This window comes from Thermobia domestica, chromosome 17 (genome assembly GCF_964235325.1).
Source record: "Thermobia domestica chromosome 17, izTheDome1.hap1.1, whole genome shotgun sequence".
NCBI classification, from domain to species: domain Eukaryota; kingdom Metazoa; phylum Arthropoda; class Insecta; order Zygentoma; family Lepismatidae; genus Thermobia; species Thermobia domestica.
Genome location: NC_137470.1, coordinates 102,143,080 through 102,168,320, shown reverse-complemented (window position 1 = coordinate 102,168,320; position 25,241 = coordinate 102,143,080). Strand labels below are relative to the sequence as shown.

General features: G+C 37.0%; 1 protein-coding gene across 2 annotated transcripts in view; it reads left to right on the top strand.

The window, feature by feature from the left end:
- Positions 1–25,241, top strand: part of LOC145673925 (uncharacterized) — a 1,349,238-nt gene that overhangs the window by 726,348 nt on the left and 597,649 nt on the right. The window contains exon 1 of one of the 2 annotated variants that reach the window (XM_081743740.1): positions 18,699–18,736. The exons of the other annotated variant lie outside the window; for it this stretch is intronic. The gene's annotated coding sequence lies outside the window, so the exon portion shown is untranslated. Of the gene's footprint in view, positions 1–18,698; positions 18,737–25,241 lie in introns of those variants that run through there. 2 annotated transcript variants of the gene reach the window in all.

Sequence of the window (25,241 nt, the reverse complement as noted above, 5' to 3'; positions counted from 1 at the left end):
GTTTGAACCTTCTCAAGCGCCTCACCAGCACTACCTGGGCCCGCCAACCACATACAGTTCTCAATACGTACAAATCTTTCTTGCGCCCAGTCCTTACGTACAAGTTTCCTGCCTGGATTGCCGCACCACCCAACTTCTACGAAAAACTACGCATACTAGAACATCATGCACCACATATAGCTCCCAAGTCCTGCCCGAACACTCAATGATGTTATCACATTTCCTAGCATCACGCACCATATTGAATCTCTTAGGCTGAAATTTATCACTGTCCGATATACCTCTGACCATCCTTTACTCATGGATACTATGCGCTATCATGAACTCCATCCTGTCCGTACTCGCTATGTCCATTCTCCACTCAGTCTGCTATTCACTTTATACCTATACACTCTACCACCTGACCATCCGGATTTGTATCTGCTCGAAGACTACCAACTTCATGCTCATCTACCTCACATCTTTCCATCCTTCACCGCACAGTGACACCTCTTGTTTCTAACAGGGCTCCCTCCGTCTTCATCAGCCTAGAGATGTCCCTAGGCAGAAGATACCACACATTTGTCTTACTAACGTACCTTGTGTTGTCCTGTGTATCGCACATCGCCCCATCTATCATTCTCACTCTCATTCTAAATTCGTTCAATTTTTAGTCTCACTTTCCAGAATAACTTAATTTAATCATTAATCCTGTATAGTAACGTTTCTCTTTGTCTACTCATATACTTTATGTCATCTAAATATCTGTGCTTAAATTGTTCTCATGGTTTGCTCTATTATCTAATTTATGTATATTTCCATCATTTCCTTATTTATGTTCTGTCTAATTATATGTTATGTTAATATGTTAATGTAAAACTACTCCTACCATTTATATATGACTATGATCGAAAAGATCATAATGTCCTAGTTCTGGAAACAAATAAATAAAATTTAAAAAATCCTCTTAGCCCAGCCATGCCTTACTCCTCTACCACAATTCCTCCACTTCTCTCACCTCAGAGAGGGTGTAGCCCTCTAAAAAGAAGTTAGTCTATGTGTAGCACAAAAAATAGCTACAAAAAATTAATAGATAGATTCACGGAGGTAATACGCTTGAGCAATATCTCGAAACCTAACTAATATTCCTGGACGTCTAGATACAATTGAAATAATTAGAAAATAACGTATGTCATCTTTGCTTTTTCCTGGGCTGCAGAATCAACATTGCGGCCTCGATCTTAACTTGAGGAACGTTTTTAGACATTTTCCTTATTGACAAAGGTCCATTTGACCTGTTTCTGAGTTTAAGAAGAAAATGATGAGTAACTCAAAGAATGATCGTCTCTTCATACAGGTCTTAGTATATGGATGTCTTTTATGTAAATGTTTTCAACTAGCTAACAAATTTTGTGCAACATGAAATGAGTGGTCGACTTGAAAACAGGTTGTTACAGCATCGGCTTTCTAGGAAGGCGGCCCAGGTTCGAGTGACCAGAATGTCTGGGAATTGTAGTAGGTCCATGAATGGAGACGAAAGTTTACAAACTTATTTTTTTCAATTGTTCCGGATTTGATAATTTTACGTAATTTGAACGATTTTGTAACTCATGTATAATCAATATTCTTTCTTCTTCTCATATGCAGAATGTAGTGAAATACATATTATGCATACAACAAATTATAATGTCATTGATATATATGACACTCATTGGGCAACACGCTCCAAACAATGGAGATTACTCTTAAAGTGAATATTTTTTTTCCCTTGCATCAAATCCACGACAGAAGTCTGTTTGAGTTCTCCACAGGCTTACCAACTGTCATCTGCTGGTTAAAATGGGAGATGTAAATTGGGTTGCATCTTTCCAGGTGTTTGTAATAGCAGCAAAATTACTCGACCTGACTTACTGGAACGGTCAGGATACTTTTGCTGCTGACCGCACAAGATGTTAATAAAACAATTGTCGCCTATGGTGAAGACGGAAGAAAATGCACTTACAACGTTTGAAAGGGATAACTTGAGGAAAGTATGTGGACCAGTAGTAGAAGATGTGAAAACTCGTATAACCATGAATTGGATGAAGTAATTTGAGGGAGTATATTATGAGATATAAAATCAGAACAACTACGATGGCTAGGAAACATGGAAATATTGCAAGATAAAAGCAATTCAGAAACGATAATGAGATGAAGACTCTGCTCCGTAAATAGAAAGGAAATGGTTGGAAGATGAACACGAAGATTTGGAGAATATGAAATATAAAGAACAGTTAAAAAATAATGATATGTAGAGAAAAATGGAAGCTGGTAATGGAGAAGGTTAAGACTAATTTCGGGCTGTAACGTCGAGTGGTACGTAGATAGGTACCTTCTTAATAATGACATTGGGGAGTAGCACCGTTCTGCCAGCGATCATATCACTGGTCAAGAAAGAATTATTATTATTTTTTTTTATCATTCACAAAACCAACAGAAACCCGCTTGGCTGGGCCTAATCTTTTGTAGGCTACTGTAGCTTTATCTTTTAAAATGCCAGAAAACATAAAATAAATATAAATAATATTGAAAATGTCGAAGGTAGATTGGATCCATCTGGCATCTCGAAATGGAAGTACTTATGATTTTAATTATTACATAAACATATTTGTGTGAAACAAATCAAGTTGTTTCATTTTATTCGTGTATTTCGGTCATTTGATGTTGATATTTTATGGTTTTCTATTCAGACTTGTGTATACTGCGGAGTGATTTCTGCTTATATCGACGTAAAATAGACATTAATAGGACATAAACTTCGTCTATTAAAGTACCGATTGTGATGTCAATTCCTGATTTGCTTTGCTGTGTAAAGGGAAGGGGGAGTATTTGACGCTTCTGGTTGTCTTTTAAAATGAGAGAAGTTTTGGTTTATGCTTAGTTATAGGATGGACGTTAATAACATCTCAGTTAACTGGTAACTTTTTTTAAAAAAAATATTATGAAGTATTTTAACAGCGGCCATCCATATTAAACAAATCAGAAGGTCAACTATTGATCTTATCATAAAATTTGACCTGTAAATTTTATTTTGATGACCAAGTTCAGACATGTACTTTCCTCATGTAATTTTAAATTATACAAGGAGTGTAAAACTAACGTGGGTGAAACTTCGCAGGAGGATATATGAGGTGTGTTCAAAAAGTTTCGAACCTTTGGTTGGCAAAAAACTATTTATTTGGAATGTTGCATGTATTTGTTTGGAAATCGGAAACACTATTCCCCTTCAAAATAGTCTCCTTGGTAATGCACACATTTTTCCTAGCGCTCTCGCCATTGTTGGAAACATTTCTGGAACGCAGTTCTTGGAATGGTGAGCAACCGTGCTGTCGCATTTCGTATGATGTCGTCTCTTGACTCAAATCGGGTCCCTTTTAGCGACATTTTCAGGTTGGGAAATAACCAAAAGTCACATGGAATCATGTCAGGTGAGTAGGGAGCCTGATGACACAATAATGTGTTTGGTGATGAAAGCCTGAATCAAATTTCTTACACACTCTCCTCATGCCAAAATTGAATGTACCGATTAGATTGAATGGTTTTCGCTTGGGTATCGCCAAACTGTGGGCAAAATTTTGTGCAATATCGCTGCTCAAGTTTTTTTTCTGTCATTAAAAAAATGAAATCCGACGACCACTCACTACACGTCTTCACTTGTTGGCAGACTGCCAGCAATTAGCGCTCTCTGAGGGTGGGAAAAAATTCACAACTACGCATGAGTGTTCCCTTTACTGCTATGTACACTGAAGGAAGTTTCCCGCGCTTCATTAATTTACGCGAGAAAAATAAGATTTGATACTTTTTGAACACACATCGTAAAATGGAAAGAGGAAGTCAAAAATAAACTTTACTTCTTAGAAGTGAGAAATATCGCAAGCAAAATGCAATTTCTAATACCAAAGATGCTAAAGAAACAAGTAGCGTAAAACTATGTTAATGTTTCTCACACAATATCAAATAAAGTAGAAATATTTTCATAAGCATGGGTCAAAAAAGGCTTTACCTATAGATTTTAATAATTTCGGATCTTTGGGATGTATAGAACTGTTCATCTTAAATGAGGACGAGAATGAGGAATTTTGTATATGTAAGGTTCGGAAATTATGTATTTGTCTCTAAAACTTTGAGAAAAATATATCCTGTTTTGATTAAGTATTTTCTTCTCCCATGTTATCCTAATGGCTGAATCAAGGCCATCGTAGTCGCGAGCTCTCTCGTGGCTACGCGGTTAGCGTACGTGCCTTTGGCGTGACAGACCTGAATTCGATTCCCAGAAGAGCTCATATGATTCTTATCCACGTTAAGTTGTAGATCCACGTCTCATATAGCCTTACTGCTGAAAGGGACGCTAAACTCAAAATTAAAAGTCAATCATAATTAATCAATGATTCCAAATTTACTTCAGTCAATTTGTTAAATCTTAGTTATTTAAAACTCGAGACATTTTTTTACTACACTTTTAACTTGTGTACTTAATTCGTTCCTTTCGTATGCACTTTTGGTGTTTAGTTGCTTAACTCGAATACAAATCCGAGTAATGTTTGACTTGCCGATTATGGCAGTAGGCCCGCTCCTCTAGACCTTAGGTGCCCAAAAGAGAATGTTAAAATCAAATCAATAAGTTTGAGAACAACTAATGAATTTCACACTGTACATCTTTTACGCAAAATAAATATTCACATTTATGTATTTCAGTTATTTACGTTAGTTTATGAAATGCGATCACGCAGCATTTTGTATTTCAATAGCGTAGAATTGATTTATAGCCCTTCTCGCTAGTCTAGTGGCTAGCGTGCTGACCTTTGGTGCACGGGATCCCCGATTTGATTCCCGATGGGAGAGCTGAATGCATTAGGATGGTTCTGATTCCACTGTAAACTAAAGATCAATGTTTGATATAGTTTCTATGCTAAAACGGACGCTAAAAGTCCAATCCAACAAGTGATTTATGTTTACATAGTTATGTATTAGTGATTTATATTCGCACTTCAGTGGTTTATATTCGTATTTCACTTATTTATATTTCATTGTAACAATATAACTTCGAACCGGGACCCTATTTATTCATAATAAATACATGTAAGTATATGTTATTCATTTATTTATACATATTTCTGGGCATTACGGCATCTGTGGCCCTAAGTCTGCCACGATGATGGATGACGTCCGTCGACGAGTACACTATCCGAGGATGGGGGAAGGAAGGAAGTGACCTGGAATCTGTGTATAGGCATTATCAGGGTATTTGCCTTGTGTGAATACAGAAAACCCAGGAAAATCTCACTCAGGATGGCTGATTTGAAAAAGCTGTTGCACCTTCGACTGAATATCTTTACCGGGAAGCGAACCCGGGGCCGCTTGCACCAAGGATAATATATGCACTGGCGTTTCTGACATGTATTTTTTGGGGGGGCGGGCATCAAAGAAAGTGATTTAAATGGTACTTTCTAGCCCAACCTGTTTATTATCTTCGATTCCGTTTGTTACCTTTCTGCTTATCTTAACGGACCCCCTAAGGTATATCGAGAACTCCGTTATAATCCTTGCACAACTTTAATATTATATTCCAAATAAATATAATTATTATTATTCGTAAGTTATTCTGTCGTTAGTAAATGAATTAAATTGGAATAAAATATTGAATATTTTCTTCTTCAAAATATTGGGGGGACGCGTCACCCTCTTCCCCCCGCCAGAGACGCCCATGAATATATGTAAGAATGTGTAGCCAGTAATGATTAGTATTTTCTTAACCCTTTCACTGTGGAAGGTGACGGAAAAAAAAATTCCTAACCTGCGAATGTCGATTATAGTCGGCGTGTTAAAATTTGTCTGTATCTTGGGTTTGTCGATTGTAGTCGCCAAAGGTTTTCTGTGTGATTTCTATTGTTTATCGAAAACAATAGAACACAAACAAAAATGAACAGTACAACTTTGGCGACTACTCTCGACAAAGCCAAGATACGGACAAACAAAGTTTAACACGTCGACTATCGTCGGCATTCGCATGTTAAGGAAATTTGGTTCTGTCGACAAAAGTTGACTTCCTCTGTGAAAGGGTTAAATTTGAAAGTTTATTTATTCATTGTTCTCTGCGAAGATTCTGGCTCCTTGAAACTATAGCAAGTTACAGTTCTTTATAATGTTAAAGGAAGTGTACAAATTAATATCTGTGTACACATTTTTTGTATGCGTGTTATCCCTGATCCTGATTCTAGCTTATTCTTTCACTTTTTAGATCCTTAACTTCTAGTTTGCCATATGCCTTTTTAAATCTCAGAGGAAGAAATTAACCATACAATCCCTTTTCTACTAGCTTAGTAGTCTTCCTAGGCTAGATTTCTGGGCTTTCGGCATCTATGGCCATGTTAGCTCGTCACATATATGAGGGATGTAATTCCTCGGCAGTCACACTGGCCGAGGAATTGGAAAGGAAGAAAGGAATGGGGATGGGAGAAAGTGACCTAGGACCATTATGTCAGGTATCATCCCGGCATTTGCCTGGTGTGAATGAGGAAAGCCCAGGAAAATCTTCACTCACGATGGCTGGCCTGGAAAAGCTTTTTTACCTTTTCGACCGAGTGTCCCCACTGGGAACCGAACCCGGGACTGCTCCCACCAAAGACGAGAGTGTTAATGACTATGTTTATTGATCTTGCATAACTCTGTTAGGGTAAATGGACTAGAACATGTCTTTGTACAGAAGGCTCTGACATAACATCCATTTCATTTACCTATTATTTACTTCGTGCCCTTGAAGCAAGACCGTACTTGTGGAGAAAATGCACGAAGTCATTCTTCTTGGGGCTAAAACCACAAAATTGAGAAAGAGGTGAACACCACGAGGGTAAAGCAACACATTTGTTTTAATATAATATTGTGCTGGCCTAAGAGTATGTGCAAGATCATCCTTTGAACAGGCAGTTTCAAAAATAGTTCGGAAAGTATTTGCAGACATTGTCAGTCTTGAGTTGCTTGCACGTGGACACCGAAAACTTCGTTTCAGTTTTAGTTTGCAATTTTCGATGTAGAGGTCTCCAAATACGTGCAAGAGAATTACCTTGAGAATCTACATTGTTTCGGATGTTATCTTATATAAATGCTCCCATAAAAGCAAAGTGTTTCGGCTGTTTTGTCTCAACTGAGATGTGAATCGTTGCCAGCTGGCGCTCTTAACGACTCGTCCACTTGGAATTTCAGTTGGAAATGCATCCACTTATTTTCTTTAGTAATGCCGACACGTGGACGCATAATGTTTTCTTCTATTTTTGTTTATATCGATTTATATCTGAAATACTCCATTTTCTTAGTTCACTACAATTTACATTTCATGCAACCTGTAGTTTAATTTTATGAAATGTTATTACAGGTGTTTTACAGTGTGAAAAAATAACGTTTCGTTTGGAAACAGAAATTACTTATTACATTTACTTTTAACGGCCGATATATCTGTTGTTGTTTTTGTTTCTTTAGAATTTCAGCGTTCAGATCTTTAAAGTGTTTTACCACGCAAAGTGACATTAATCATCATTACAAATATTCTGCTATTATTGACATGCAGCTTGCCGCAAAATGAAAACTTCCATGTACCACTGTCTTCAGCTAAGCTTTCTTGTCTAACATTTGCAGTGTTCTGTTTTAATAACAACCATCACTTGTACGAGGGTATTTTCAAAATTTTCCGGCCTGACAGTGAAACATCGTGCCACTCTGGTAATAATTTGTCCATGGCATGGGCACGCCAGAGACGCCCATGAATATTAGTTAAATTCTTCCTTGAAAAAAATGAAAATGAAATCTTTAAGTTTTACGTCCCACGGTTATGCCGGTTAGGCTAAAGGAGACGGTGATTATGAGAGATGAGTGAAGTGGTGGAATGAAGAAAGTGGGAGGAAACGGGAGAACCCCGAGAAAACCCACGAGCACGGTGTTTGTCCACCACAAAGTTCACTTGGGGGGGCTGGGATCGAACCCGGGACCCTAAGCACCAGAGGTGAACGCTCTACCACTGAGCCACCGCGCCCCAAAAATTCTTCCTTGAGTTGTCTAAATATACGGTGTTACATATTTCAGATGAGCTACGCTCTGCTCTGCCCCCCAGTATAAAAAGTTTCTAAAATACTAAGTCATTCCAGTTAAAAATTTGTAGCACACGTTAATATTGTACCATCTATGAAAGAAATAATCAGTTTCAACTGTTTCGCTGCGTCCATGCGTAGGAGGCAGTCATTTGAATCCATCGCTGTGCGTTGAGCTCACTACTACATAACATTGCTCCAATGTACACAGCTGATGTTGCCAAGGCTTCAGTGCTAAATCTGGGCTGTATGGTGGGTGTTGAATCTTCTCGAACCCAAAATCTTTCATTGCATCTTAGGAACAACAGCCGTGTAGACTGTAGCATTGTCATTTAGCATGCAAATTCAACGCACATCGACTGACTCTAATGACTGCCTCCAACGATAGTTTAAACTGATACATTATTTCTTCCATAGATGGCAGTATATGCCTTCAACGACTAAATACCAGTGGCGTTATATTTCAGTGTTGGCCCGGAAACTTAAGAAAATAACCTTTTTTGCGTTCTTTGTCCTTTCATCGTACTTTCTGTCCTCTTAGCTCCTTCTTGGCCAATGTCCCAACGAATTTCTCTTCCTTTAGAAGGTAAACATACAAGCTCTGTGAGATTTGGCTTGAAGAGGTTGATTAGTTGTAAATAAATGTAAATTCGGCAAGTAATAAAGAAAAACACTGTAAAGCACGCAGGTAAATAAGTTGTCCATTTCTCTAGTTTCACTGTTTAATTTGTTCTCTTAGTATGCACGTGTGTATATATAATTAGCGTATTTGCTATCATTAGTTCGCCATGTACTGTTTTATTGGAACAACCTAGTTGTTTCTGCACAATATTTCCTATTTAAAATTACATAAACCACTGGGTGACTGCCAGCCATAGCAGTGGCCTGTTTCAGCGAAATGACGCTTAAAGTGGCACTTTTTTGGAAACAGTGCTAACTAGCTTGCAATGGAGAGATTCCACTGCGTATTGAATAAATCTTGTGATAAGAAACTGAATTGTAAGATTCGTAACAGGTTTAGAGGAAGTTTAAAGATTGTTTACTTACTGTTTTTCATACAACACTGTACATTTTTTCTGACTGAATGTTTATCAGAATCAGTTTTACTTTCGAGTGGCAAAAGGAAAGAAGAACGTTTGTGATCGTGAAAAAAAAAAGAGAGAGAGAGAGAATTTTAGGAAGATATAACATACAACATAGATTATTTTCGAACATTACAGAAATATATTTGTAATTTTTGATACATTGTAGCATTTGTGAAACGTAAGTGATACATTGATCCATTATTGCTATTTGGGTTGACTAGTATGTAGGATATTGAGAAACGTATTAGCAGTAATTCTGAAATATTGTTTATCAGAGGTAACTAAAACATTATGCGTTCTATGGGAATTGGAAAAATAATGATATGGAACTTTCGTTATCATATCGTAAGTTTACGTTTATTTGCTTTTAAAAGAAGCGATAACTACCCCTTTCAGAAATAACAAAACTCATGAATATTGCTCTTTGGGGTGCTGCTTTATTTGAAATAATTTCTTTTGCTTTGTATTATGATTCCTCACGGGTGGTCCATTTTGTCTTGTGAGAATGGATAACACTCCAAGGACTCGTACAAGACATATATACATGTCCGCTTGTCATATAAAGAAAATCCCCATAAAAAGGTATTCCGTTCAGGAATATTTTCCTCTTTGCTGATAAAGAAATAACCCTCTTTAGTACCATTAAGGGGAAATAACATTATACGACTTAAATAAATATTGTGGTACCTGGTTAACTTTCCACTGAATTAATAATCATTAATACTAGTGCTAAATGTGACTCTATGTCATTAATCTTCTAATATAAATAAAATAAAGAGTTTGTTTGCGTGTTTGTCTATCTGTCTGTCTGTCTGTTTGCGGACGAGACGAGTGGACCGGGAGTTAGCATATTTTGGTCAGGCGTACCTTGGCCCAGGCCCCAAATCAAGACGAAGCCCTTCTGTCAAAATTCGAACTAGGGGGTCTCAGGGGGCCGTTTACCGGGACATGTAAAAGTAGTAGAAAATGACTGACAATAGTATCGAATTCATAGTTTTCGCGGTCGCTGAAATCAATGGTGAAACTCCGATCGCATTAACTTCCAAATTCACGCTATTTAGCTCCGGGCCGGGGGTCACCGGGGGGGGGGAGGGAAGGGAGGTGAAATACCGAAACATATAAAAGTAATCCAAACCTTAGTTTCCAATAGTGTGTTAAGTAGTACTGTAAACAATTGTGTGATACCGATAACATAAAAAGGTGATTTTTTTGTGAAAGATTTTAAAATATTTATTCTATGTTTGGGCATCATATCTTTGATGAGTCGTCATTTTAAGGTTTGTCCGTATTCCGGATCAAAAAAAAAAAAAAAAAAAAAAATGGCAACCCTAACTAAAGGCGGGAAGTAGTAAAGTGAAACTTATGAAGTGACATTTCTAACTTAGCTTGTTAAGAGTAACAAGCTTGTTTTAAATTTGCAATTTACCGCGTAATATGTTTTGTTGGTTTCTGTGCTCTGTAGGATATATCTCGTTCAACGCAGATCATTATTTCCGAACATTACAGAAAGCAGTGTATTTGTAACTTTTATGCATTGTAGTATTTTGGAGAGATAGGTTACATTGGGTATTGCATGCATGAGAATCGAAGCAGTGTACGAACATCCGTCGTACATTAATGGTGTGTGGGTTGACTAGTTTTAGGATATATTAAAACCTAATATTTTGAGAATGAAATCAAATCGTTCTGTTTTACGTCCTTCGGTTACGCCGTGTAAGCTAAAGAGACGGTGATGATAAGAAATGAATGAAATAGTAGAATGAAGAAAGTGGGAAGAAACGGGAGAACACCGAGAAAACCCACGCACACGCTCCACCACAAAACTCATTTGGCGTGAGCTGGAATCGAACCAAAGACCCCATGCACCAGAGGCCTAATCTTTTGAGAAACATATTAGCAGCAATTCTGAAATATATGATAGTTATTTTGTTTGTCAGATGTTAGTAAAACATATGCGTTCCACGGAAATGAAGAAGTCTGCTTAGCTTGGTGAAAGATCTGTAAACTTACGTACGTATTCAGTGAAGCTGCTTGCCATATTTGATTTTACAGAAAGTGTCGAGCTTACAAAAGTGACCAGTTTACGGTGAAAGTGTTGTAGAACACAGTAAAACCCCAATTATTCGCGAAATTGGGTGGCAAGGACACCGCGGATAACCCGAAAAAAGATTTAAAATATGGTGCAGAGACAAAAACGCAAATCACTTTTCCAATTCCCGGTTTTCATACCTTACAACAATCTTCTCCGTACTGGAGTAGAGTCGCACTTAGAAACGTGTATTATTTATTGTTGGAAACATTGATTTTTACAATGCAATTTATTTTTTATGTTTTAGAACATGTTATGTTTTAATACTTATTTGCATGCGGAGTGTCAGTCCGCTGCAACTGCTTACGAAAAATGATTGAGTGCGAATGCAGCAGGGTTGAAAATTTTTCGTAGCACTCGCGGATAATCTGGCTTTACTGTACATAGTTTTCTATGTTTAGTTCCAGAGACATACATTATCTATGCAGTCGAATCAAACATATTAACAATTTAACATGTTTTATTGTAGTCATACATTGTTGATACTATGGACATTACAAGGGTCCAACTTATGTATATTAGATATTGCGTTTGATTTAAAATGACGCCCAGATATTTTAATGTTATCCATGATCTTTGCAATAATTTGAGAAAAGTGTTGCAGTGATTAGGGGACTAGAGAATAGTATATTCTGCAAATAATAATAATAATAATAATAATAATAATAATAATAATAATAATAATAATAATAATAATAATAATAATAATGTACTGACGTCACATAGCAAATAGCTTTCCGGATAAAAGGATGGCGCCATAGCAATTTTATGCCGTCTCTTCTGGGAGCTTTAGGGAAGAGTCACTCAACGTTACAAAAAAAGAAAAAAAAAATCAAAGCGAGATGTACCATTCGCTCCCATGTGTTTGTGTTGGTTGGTGAAAGAGAAATGGGAAGGAAGCTCTTGAAGTGTTTCAAGGCCAAATCAGGAGCACAGACCGAGGCGGAAAATGAAGGTGAACAGAGAAACTCTTTGTTTAAAACCAGTACGGAAAAAAAAGAGCGCCTGTGTTGTCTGCTTTTTAGAATTGTTATGCAGTATTAAATACAGGGGGGTAAGTTCAGATGAAGGGAATGAAAATATGTAATCATTAGGACTCGGATTTCTATGATGTACAAACTGAGAATATGCATGCAATTTATATCCTAAAAACTGTAAAATATGGCCTGAAAACCACCCAAATTCACATTACTAGGCATTTGAATTTACGTATCTTCAAACTGTACTCAGTGATGCTAGATCACGGGTGTAAACAGTCAGTTAGTTGTTCTAGGAGAAGTCCATGACTTTATTAGGAGAGCCATTTTTTTTTACATACTAGAAGAAAGCCGAAAATCTTTCAGAATATGAGGTGGAAACGATGCCTCAGTGGTAGAGCACATACTTCTGATGCCCGGGATTCTTGGTTCGATCCCCGCCAAGTAATTTTGTGTTGGACAACATCATGCCTGTGGGGTACTCCCGTTTCTTCCCACTTTATCATTCTACCAATTCTTCTATCATCATTTACTTGCTTTAATCATTGTTTCCCTTAGCCTAAAAAGCGTAATCGTGGGACGTTAAATTCAACAAGGGCATGTGACACATCCATAAGGTGTCTGGGCCACAACAACCGATGTTGATGAAACTTGGTAAACTAATAGGACACCTTGCAAAAGTAATATAACTAGCAGGAATTCGTCGAAAAAGCTGTAGTTTCTGAGATACAGTCGATTCATTAAAGATGACATTTGTCGTCATATGTCGAGAACGGCTCCATCGAGATCAAGCAAACTTTGCGAGCCATAATAGATACATGATAGCTTTAAAACGAAATTAAAACGAATTGTCTGCACCTACGCAGAACTGCGCACAATGAGCAAATAATTGTGCGCATGCGCATATCTCGAAAACGTGAAGACTGTGATATTTTTCTCTTGCTTACTTTGAACTACATGACGAGTATAACATAATACCCCAAAAAAAAAAAAAAAAAAAAAGCTATAATTAAAGGTGAGCGTTTTCAAGCAACTGAGGTCAGAAGATGTTGGGGTGGTCTGCCCCAGATACAACCGCCCTCTAGTTACGGCACTCTGACTGGCTTCTCAGTTATACATTTCAATTACACCTCTGTAATAGTCATATAGTTAACGTTAATTGTCGCCATATTCGGGTCGTAGTGATACCAAGTACTGTAAGTCATCAATGTTGCACAACAGTAACACAGTACTAAGAAACCGCAAGGATAAACTATTAGGCCTATAGTCGCGATCTATTGGAACTAGTAGTAGCCACAAAAACCGGTTTTTCGGTTTTCGATTTTTAGGAAAACCGAAACCGGGTTTTGAAAAGATTCAAAAACCGATTTTTCACCGAAACCGGTTTTAACCGAAATCGGTTCGGTGTTCATCGAAACCGGTAATCCATTTTCTCCAAAACAGGTTCAGTTTTTCACCAGATCCAGTTTGACTTCAAACCTGGTTCCGTTTTTTTCCTCAAAATTTGTTCTATTTCTGACCAGAATAGTGTTCAGTTGTTCTCCGTAAATCGATTCCGTTTCCACAGAAATAGCTTTATGTTGTGCAAAAGTTTTCACAGAAACTAGTTTTGGTGAAAAACCGAACCGCTTTTTGGAGAAAACCGAACTGCCGGTTTTTCGGATTTCGTTTTTTCTAGAAACCGGTTTTCATAAAAACCGGTTTTTGCCCATCCCTAAAAGGAACCAGGCTATATTTTTTGCGACGAGAATTCCACGCGACGAGTTGAGAAAACCCCAAAGGTCTCGTCTCCTGACCACACTAACTATATATAGGTAACTCTATGGTCTATGATTTTGGCAAGTTTCTTTGAAGCATAGATGCCACGTATGGCAAGATAGCCCCCCAGTTTAGAAAATTGAAACAATGACTAGGTCATTCGTTTGTACCACGTTTGTACCGTTTGTACCGAAAATATTTTAGTTTGTACCATTTTCCTTATAGGGTTACTTGAGAGGTCGACTGGGGGGCTATCTTGGCGCCAAGATAGCTTCCCCCCCCGTATCACAGCACAAAAAATTGGAATACACCATTCGAAAGCAAATCGTTTGTACCGTTTGTACCGAAAAAGTTTTGTTTGTACCCTGATAGTTTTCGAAAAACAGGGAATGACATTTGCGGGACTATCTTGGCGCCAAGATAGCCCCCCCGTATCACAGCACAAAAAATTGGAATACACCATTCGAAAGCAAATCGTTTGTACCGTTTGTACCGAAAAAAGTTTTGTTTGTACCCTGATAGTTTTCGAGAAACAGGGGATGACATTTGGGGGGCTATCTTGGCACCAAGATACCCCCCCCCCCGTATCACAGCACAAAAATTTGAAATACACCATTCGAAAGCAAATCGTTTGTAATGATTGTACCGAAACAAAGTTTTGTTTGTACTCTGACATTTTTCGAGAAACAGGGGATGATATGTTGGGGAGGGAGTCTATCTTGGCGCCAAGATAGCCCCCCAGGTATCACAGCACAAAAAATTGAAATGCACCATTCGAAAGCTAATCGATTGTACCGTTTGTACCGAAAAGTTTCTTTGTATCCTGATAGTTTTCGAGAAACTGGGGATGAGATTTGAGTTCAGTGATAGTTTGAGTTTGGCTACATTATATGTAGTTCTCCAGATGTAAGGCGTACAAAAAAAATTTTTTGATTGAATGAAATATATTGGACTTTTTGATCAGGGTCCACAAAAGTTTTGAACGGACCCTAAATCGAGTTTTACTTGTTTTTGCGGAATAATCACATCATACTGAGTTAGGTGATAGTTTGGATTTGGCTACACTATATGTAGTTCTCCAGATATAAGGCCTACAAGAAATTTTTTGCCTGAAATCTATTAGATCTTTTGATCCAACAAATAGTAATATGCTCCATTAGTCACTTTTGACTGTTACTAAAGCGCTCTTTCATATCTGTAATTTTCGACTATTTATATATATTCCGCAGGATTCTGAAACAAGGATATTTGGATAGGGCACATACTAGTTTCTAAATAAAGTCTTGACCCGACTATGGTAGGTCTCATAGTTTTGGAGCTATGGACATTTAAAGTTCATTTTTTCATGTTTTCGGCAGCCTATAACTCCGAAAGGAAGCTTTTGTGCACCCAGGTTGGTCTATACTTTTTGTCTTATCTTGATGTCAGGAATCACCTCCCAAACGTTGTCGGTATTGTTTTGAAACACCCAGTATATATATATATATATATATATATATATATATATATATATATATATATATATATATATATATATATATATATCTTCCCTAATTTGCTGTGTTGAATTTGGATTGAAAGACCATCGGAAGTGTCACTATTCATCTCAGCGACCCCGAAGACCATAGGTTCGACAGTAATATCGGTCATTTTCGACCACTTTCAAATGTCTTTCTCCGTCTCCCTTCCTTAAGGTGTACCGTTAAAGTGAAATGACAAAAAACGTTCCAGGTTCGAACGCGATCTTTGTTGAAAATTTGATCGAGATCGGTCGGGTGATTCAAGAGTGATGAAGTCACAAAAACAGATAATTGCATTTTTTAATTTTTTTAAAATATGTATCCCCGTCCTCATCCCTTACGGTGTACCGTCAACTGTTAAAAATCATTCCAGACCCGAACCTCATCTATGTTGAAAGTTTGATCGAGATTGGTCGGGTGTTTCAGGAGATTAAGAGTCAACAAATATAGTCACTTTCAAATTTATAATATAGACAAGCCAACTGAATTTTAAATTTTTATTCCAAGTACCTAAAACATGAGATTATAGGTCCAAAAGAAGCTCATGTAAATAACATGGGGAATTTCTTCATCTCCCCTTTAGACCACCTAAAAATTAAAAAAGAAAATATTCACTTTTGAAAATATTCCTGTGGGTTAGTCCCGAATAGTTACAATCAGTTCATGTAGTTTTATTTAGTTCGGAATATAAACATTATTAATTTGCTGTAAGCAGTAAATAAGTTTCGTAAACATACAACAGACGAACCTCATTTGAAGAAGAATTAGGGTATATATATATATATATATATATATATATATATATATATATATATATATATATATATATATATATATATATATATATATATATATACAGTGGACTCTTTTTAATTCGAAGTCCAAGGGGACACGAAAAAACTTCGAATTATCCAAAATTCCAATTATCCAACAACATTCATTTTCACATATATAACAACAAACCAACCAAAGTACTGTGCATCAAAACCATATCCATATGGTGTAGATTTTATCTTTAAAGCAGCTTATTATTTACGTGATCGAATACCGCAAACTAACAAACGACATTGACTCGACATAATACAAACTACGTGTATAATAGAAAATATCTTTACGTACGTATTATATTTACGTACAATACTACAACATACATTGAATAGCCCAAACAATTAAACACCAGTAACAATTTGAATATTCTGTTCTCACTTTTAAGAAGTCGTAAACCTCATTTGCTTAAATTTGATTGTTTTTGTACGGTCAATAAATCTTGAATTTCATGTATTGCGTGGAATACGATATTAATAACATTTGGTTGACTTTATCAACAATTCATCTTAAATTTTCAACCAATTCTGAAACAAGATGAGATTGGCACACGTTCTCTATCTTTACTTCTTCCCCAGCTCACCTTCATCTTTATCATTACATAGATTTTCTATTTATCTTCTGTATTACTCTTCCCTATGGCTGCATCTGGATAACTGAAAACACGTTAAAACTGTATTTCTCTGTTTACATCTGTCCAACATTAAAACATTTCAACTGTATTTAATTCGAATTATCCAAAACATAGGTTCAAAAGTTCGATTTATCCACGATTTTTTACTATTGTTTTCAATACAGTTTTCAAGGGGAATGGACTTCTATTCGAATTATCCAAGTTCGAATTAACGAGACTCCACTGTATATATATATAGTCCCTCCCTGTGGCTACTCGCATTTGTTATTCAAAGGAAATAACTCTAAGGAACGTCAAATATTTACCATGTTCAAAAAATATCCCTACGCTAACAAATTATGCCTACCCTCGTTTCGGGCTAACATAATGGTGAGCACCACTTCCGGTGAAACTGAGCTATTAGGTGGAACGGGTATAAATTGAACCACAGAAGAGTATGTAGGTAGTTTAATTTCGGAAATGTACCTGAAGATGGCAGGCAGTGGCGTATACTGGTTTGAAGGCATGGTATACTACTGATCTTGTATATTATTATTATTTTAATCATCAAAATATGCATAACAATGAACAAAAAATGGTTGGTGTGTTTTGTTTGAACTTTTACTTTGAGACAATTAATGTTTTCCACCGTAAATGAAATCCCATCATCCATTTGCGCAGTTAAATTCTCGTGAATTGCATTCGTAAAATGTTAATTTTTACCAATGTCATTTCCCTCAAGAGTCGCCTTTGTTACTGACGTTGATTGTCATTCCGTACCGGTCTTTGCCAAAATTCTGAGTGTAGCAACGTAGGACAAAAAGACAGTCATTATGATTCTTATGTCCATTATCACTACCTAAATCGCAAATTTTTCGTTGTTTTAACGCAAACCGTTACTGAATATGCCCGGTTATCCTAACAACATTTTTCGTTCATTAATTTGCATGACGAAATATGTATAGTGATTTTGCTATTTGGTTTTAAATCCATTATTGTATTGATTTTAGCCTTTAAAAAGAACGTTCTGTAGTCAATTTACTTTGTAACAAAAATAAAAATTGATAATTTTCTTCGTAGCATTTCATTTTCCCGCTAAATATTACCCACAATGCTCATCAGAGTAATAAAAATTAACACATTCTTCAATCTACAATACTGTCTGTGAACCTCATTTTGTAATGATTGCCGCAAAATCACCGGATTCAACTCAATGCAAATAACGCAATAAGTAATTATAACTACAATAACAAGAATCGCAAAGTAAAACAAATTTTGCATTGCGTTAACGCAAAGCGCTACGAAATGATGCCCGGAAATTGTCAAATAGATCCAAAGTGGCTGCTATGTCATTGTTCTTAACTTCGATTTCCTTGTTCCGCCTACAGAAACCGCTCCACATAGAGGAACCTTGCTTGGTTGCCATCCCGTGCCTCGCTACTATACTGTTACTGAGGAACCTAGTGGGCGCGCAAGCAGTTACATGTTTCTCTCTGCTGGCAGACGATTGCGCTTTACCAGGGGTTGTCAAATCACGAGTGTTTACAAAAGTGAGAGGGATTGCGTTCTACGCGTTAACGGCTGCCTTAGTACGTATTCACGTTTGCGAAAATATAAACAAGTACCATGAAAAAATATAATAAACTGTAAACTTGTTATTTTAAATTAATTTATACGTGTTATATTAACTTCCTTTATTAATGTTGCAGGGCTTCCGCCGATAGTCTCGGTTTTCCATAAAATACGCCACTGATGGCAGGGGAACATTGTTTGGTACGTGTTATTGCATTCAATTGCATGGCAATAGTCAACCTTCTTTTCTAGTTTACTCAAAAGTTAGGAAATATGTTTGTATGTACGTGTGTGTGTGTGTGTCTGTGTGTGTGTGTGTCTGTGTGTGTGTGTTTCAGCAAAAGTCTGGAACACCTGGAGCAACTTTAACCAAACTTGTTACACGCGTTACTTACAGTCTGGAAAACTACTATGAAGGTAAGATCTCACTGGCACACCTAAGAGGAAGCGAGAGGGGCGACATACAAAATTGGTCGAGAACAACCAATATAATTGTGAAATCCATAGTTTTCGTGGTTGCTGATATGAATAGTGACACTCTCAATGTCGTTTAAGTCCAAGTTCAGCCCCCATGAGCATTCCTGGAGGGAAAATGTGAGATGTTAAGTAATCGAAAGTGACCAATATTAGTGTCGAATCGACGCTTTTCTGGGTTCCTAAGTTGATTGGTCACAGTTCCAATACTCTTTAAGTACCATTTCAGTTCGCAGTGGAAGTAAGATCCTTAGCATCCGTGAAGGGCGTGGGAGTTAGAGAAAGTGTGATAATAATAATAATAATAATAATAATAATAATAATAATAATAATAATAATAATAATAATAATAATAATAATAATACAAAATGATATGTCAGTATCGAATCCATAGTTTTCGGGGTCCCTGAGACGAATAATTGCACTTCCCGATATCGCTAAAGTTCACCTGTGAAAATAAAAATAAACTTTACAGAACTGCTTTTGATCGAATAACACACAGTCCTTACAATTCGCCGCACTTTATTGTCTCACATTCACTTATAAGCTACGAAACTCTCGTGGTGCTGGGATACATCCTCTTGATGTAACAACAGCGTTGTCACTACTTTTTATCCAGCCTATGTATGTACAGAAAGCTCTCTTAACTATAGCATATCATCCATATGGTGAATTTGGAAAGACATGGAACTATATAAATATACGAAGGAGGATCAGAAACTAAAATTACAATGCCGATATTTCTGGAGTTTAGTCTGTTATGAGATGTGTGCGGCAATTTTAATGCATAGAGTTGGCAACTATGCAGTTTCAGTCACCTGCCACCTACGCTGGTTGAATGCAAACACAAATGGCGACTCGTTTGGAAAACTGGTTTCACGCATACGTCCGCTCAGTTATTCGATTTCTGTGGACGAAACAAGTAACCACGGCTGAAATTAACCAGAAGCTGCTAGAGGTTCACGGAAAGGCTGTAATGTCTTGACAGCATATCGCACAATGGTGTCGAAAATTTGCACCTAGTAGGGAAAACGTCACCGACGAGGGGCATACAACCCAGAATACCACCACGCTGTTGAAGCAGTTTCACTGGGACATAATCAGTCATCCTCCCTACAGCCCGGACCTCGCTCCAAACGACTTTAACTTATTCCCGCATTTGAAGGAGCACCTAGGAGGCCGTTGCTTTGCTTCAGACGAGGAGGTGAAATACTTTGTGGCAACGTGGCTGAGCACGCATAGACACGATTTTTATTACAATGGAATCTTCAAACTCATCCCACGGTGCGACAAGTGCCTCGACCGATATGGAGACTGTTGAAAAAATAACCTAATGTACGTACTATCTGTTGGCCTGTATTGGTTGTAGAAAATAAAATATATAAAAGTTTCACTTTTGACTTTGTAACCTTACTTTCTGATCACTCCTCGTAGCATATACTATTCGTGTTACTGTTTAACGGTTGGAACTTGCTGTGAACTAGCAGAGACCGAATTATATAGGTTTTGCTGTCGCTTATTGCATTGTACCTTATTCCTGCAGCAGTGCAGATGTACTCATCTGGACTTCGGGCTTGTATTTAATATCTTGAATATATTAAATATTTTATTTCACAATTATGTTTTTATGAATGTCTTCCGCTTTTGTAACCTCCTATCCTTCACCGTGACATACAGTTTTTCTTTCCTTATCTGTTTTGCAAAACATCTCTCTAGAAGTCCTTGTACATTTAGCCTACAGTTTCTTCTGGTATCTGTAGAATTTAAATGTCATCTTTAAACATTCGAGGGAGTTCAAAGCACTCTGTTGTAAATGTCAAACTCCTAGCCAGATTTAAAAGGACCAAAGGCTGGATGCTTGCATTCACGCAATCATGACAAGTACAGAATATTCTGAATGCTAATACCTTTCAATAAAAGTGATGAATTTAACATATCGAACTTCAAATTTGAAAGCATTTATAATATGTGATATACATTTCTTCTTCCATTGTTATTATTATTATTATTATTATTATTATTATTATTATTATTATTATTATTATTATTATTATTATTATTATTATTATTATTATTATTATTTAAGGTACTGATGGGGAAATAGTCATCTGCGTTTTAAACATTTATATGTTCGGGAAGTGTTTTTCCTTAGTGGGCATTTCTGAAGGGTAACATGAGTTCAATGCCTTATCTCGTGCAGCTACATATATCTTCCAGGAATGTTATTTGCTATAGCCAGCACTTGTGGAATTTTTGCGAGGTTTGTAGTCCACACTTTGTAATGTGTTAGGAATATTTGTAATTCGTTCGCGTAATCTTCTGAAGTTATTTTAAACGTTTGAAATTAAGTCTTTTTCTTAAATAAAATGTCCTCATCATGAGTTTTTCCTAGAGCCTAAAACGAACATGTAAGTGAATGATGGAGGGAGTTACTGGTAAAATGAAATGGGAGAACCCCGGAAAAAGACACACCGATCCGACATTGTATGGACATATCGGTTTCCAAGTAAGTGGAGCCACGATATGGCTCAGTAGTAGAGCGCCCACCTCTGGTTCGCTCGCACAAAGTGAAATTTGTGGTGAGCAAACAACATGTGCATGGATATTCTCGGGGTTCTCCTGTTTCCTTCCACTTTCTTCATTTCACCATTTAATTTATCATCATCTTCGTCTTCCTTAGCCTCAGAGCATAATTCTGGGATGTTAAACTTTTAAAAAATGAATGTTTTATTAGATATACGTATCTATTTTCGAAGGAAAATTCATGCAGGATGATAGGAAACTACGTATTCAGTATTCCTACTGACCCTTGGAACTTACGATTGCGTTTCTTATATTTCACTTTTTTTATTTAAAATTAGCTTAGATTTTTTTAAGATCATGCGAATATTCAATTGGTAAGTGTCCAAATGTATGATCTACTGGGAATCAAGAAGTTAATAACATTGATTTATTGTGTTTTGCGACGTTTGGTAATATACAAGTTATGAAGGATGAAACCTGTTATTTACCTGGTCTTCAAGACCACACCGGGACTTCAATCATAAACCATGACAGTCCAAGGATACCTTTCAAAGAACAAAACGACGGAACAGGTCACATTGTAAGAAGTCGTGTTCTGAAATATTTTGAAATCCATCTTTCTTTAGAGATCGAATCCTCACCCGAGTACATTTCATATTTTGTTAACTCTCACCGCTGGTTTAGTAGCTATCACTCGTAGCTTAGTGCATATAGTCTATGATTCGATTCCTGGTGAGATGTCAGAAACTTATTAAGGGAACAGCCGTTATGTCAACATACGCAGTGTAACACTATATATATATATATATATATATATATATATATATATATATATATATATATATACTAGCATAATACCCGTTCTTAGCACGTAGAGAATGCGTTTCATTTTGGACATGAAGGGCTGAAAATGAAATGATTTTTTTAGTTTTGAGTCCCATGGTTATGCCGGTTGGGCTAAAGGAGACGGTGATGATGAGAGATGAATGAAATGGTGGAATGAAGAAAGTGGGAGGAAACGGGAGAACCACGAGAAAACCCACGCACATGACATAAAGGGCTGAATTTGGATTTAAAAGACATCGGGAGTGTCACTGTTCATCTCAGTGATCCCGAAAACTATGGATTCGACACTCATATGGTTAATTTTGATCATTTTTAAATATCTCCTCCTCCCCTAACTTACACTGTCAAAGTGAAATAATAATAATAATAATAATAATAATAATAATAATAATAATAAAAACATCTCAGGCTCAATTCTCATCTATGTTGAAAATCTGAACGAGATTCGTCGGGTGGTTCAAGAGTTACTAAGTCACAAATGTAGTCACTTTTGTTATATATATATATATATATATATATATATATATATATATATATATACACCCTCGTTGCACCGGGTAAAATGGGAAAGTGGGAGTACCCGGAGAAAAGCCACGAGCACGATCTTGTCCACCAGGAACTTACTTGTCCGGAGATCGGACCAGAGAACCCACATACCAGAGGTAAGCGCTGTACCGTTGAGTCACCGCCCCCCCCCATTTCCAATTTGAATAGAGGGTAAAGAGAGATGGTACGTATCCTTTGAACACTAAATAGACTTTAAAAAGTAGACGATTCGCTATCAATTACCGTTTTCCTTAATGAAGGTTATTATTAAAACCGGTAGTTATAGTTGATTTCTGTCACTTCCGGTGTTAGTAGAGAGTTAAAGATGGAGATGAAACGTATACGTGGGATGCTTAACCGATTACAGGAAACTACTTTTCGTATCTATTCCTGTTTTTGCTCTATAATGATCAACATTATAGCAGGAGGAATGTTTGATTTCTACCACTTCCGGTCTCAATATAACCTCAATCAACAAACTCGACTCCTAACTTGAGCTCCTCCGTGGCTAAGCGGTTAGCGTACGCGCCTTTGGCGTGGGAGACCCTGGTTCGATTCCCGGCGGGAGCTCATGTGGTTCGGATTCCACGTTAATCAGTAGGTCCACGTCTCATATAGCCTTGCTGCTGAACGGGATGCTTAACTAAAATCAACTCAACTCAACTCGATTCCTAACTTTTAATCCTCTACATCGAAGCCAAGATTAATGGTGATCCATCCAGTGATGGGGTTGGGTCAGTGAGTCGTGGGTCAAGGTTTGTGAATGATTCAGTAAGTCGTGGGTTAACAGGAGTGAACCACTACGACCCACTATCCAGTATGACTAACATTGATCCGCTGACTCATGCTGACCCACCGACTCACTCGGGTCCACCGACTCACTTTGCTCAGTGCATTGTAGACAGCATCTCGTGAACGCTGGTGAAGTTCTTTACGTTTTACTTTCATGGCCACCATTTTTCTTCCTTTTTCATTTGTTTCTATTGTGCCACGATAATAAAATTGTATTTACAATTGACAAAGAAATACATTAATGCTTTTATTTCAGTACAAACACGTACAATAAGCTTGTCATCACCCTACACAGTTATATGTAGCATAAAGAAATACATAGAATTATAAATGTAGTTAGTTTGAAAACATTGTACTTCTCATACAAAAGGAAACTTTATGAATTAAAATAAAAGCAGTATTATATAAGGACTTCAAGGTTAATATGTTTTTATAGGATTAGTTTATATCCTTAGAATAAGTATTAGCTACATTTTAATGCAATATTGAGTCTTCATGTTTACCTAATAGTACAAAATACTGGAAAATACGCGTACAACTCAAAGAAAATTAAATTCACTAGTCATGAGAAAAAAGTATGGTCAAAACCGTGTTTCCTAGTATAACATTTGAACTCAGTTGTAGCATGCGACACATGTATCAGGAAATATATACAATTTTCATGCAACCATATGTTACAGATCGTACATCTGATCCATGCCACGTTTGGAGCTTTTGGATCGTAATAACATTGACCGCATATACAGAAATACTCATTGGAGGGAACATCCTTTATTTAGACATAACCCTACTTTCTGTTATTTAGACATAACTCTACTTTTGCAGCTGATCTTTTAGGAAGTTTCTTCAATTTGCAACCAGAACTTTCTCCAGAAGTGAAAGAGGACATTGTTGCTACTTCAACGTTTACTTGCTGTTTTTCCCTAGTGTGTTTTGAGAGTGTGTGTTCAGTGTCATTCAAAATATGTGCTGCTCTTTTTGGTTTCCGTCTTCTACCAGTTGGGGTTTCTTCGCGATCTACGGGATGAATTGGACATATGCCTTTAAAAGGTGTTTTCTAACGGAGGGAGGACGAACTTACAATATTAACGGAAGATCCAGGAATAGAAGATTGAGAAAAATCATTTGAGCAGCTAAGACTTGCATAATCTCGAGGAAGGTGTTCTGAAAGAGTGTTGTTGTCTGATGGAGAAGGAGGAGCAGAATTTCGTTCCTTAGATGTAACAACACTAAAATCTGAAATAGCAAAAGCTTCGTCAGGGATGATATTAGGATCGTAGGACACCATCTCACATGCTTGGAAACCTGAAGTACCGTTTCTGTGTGTTGCAGCTTTATCCCAGGCTTGACGATGCAAGGTACGAAATTGTGACCTGGATAGTTTTCTATGTGGATGTGTTCGCTACATCGTGACACAGCTCTGTAGAAACAATGTTTTAATGGACGAAAGAAGCTCTTATCTAATGGCTGGAAATAATGAGGGCAGTGACTGGGGAAGAAAAGCATGATAATCATTTTCTGTTGC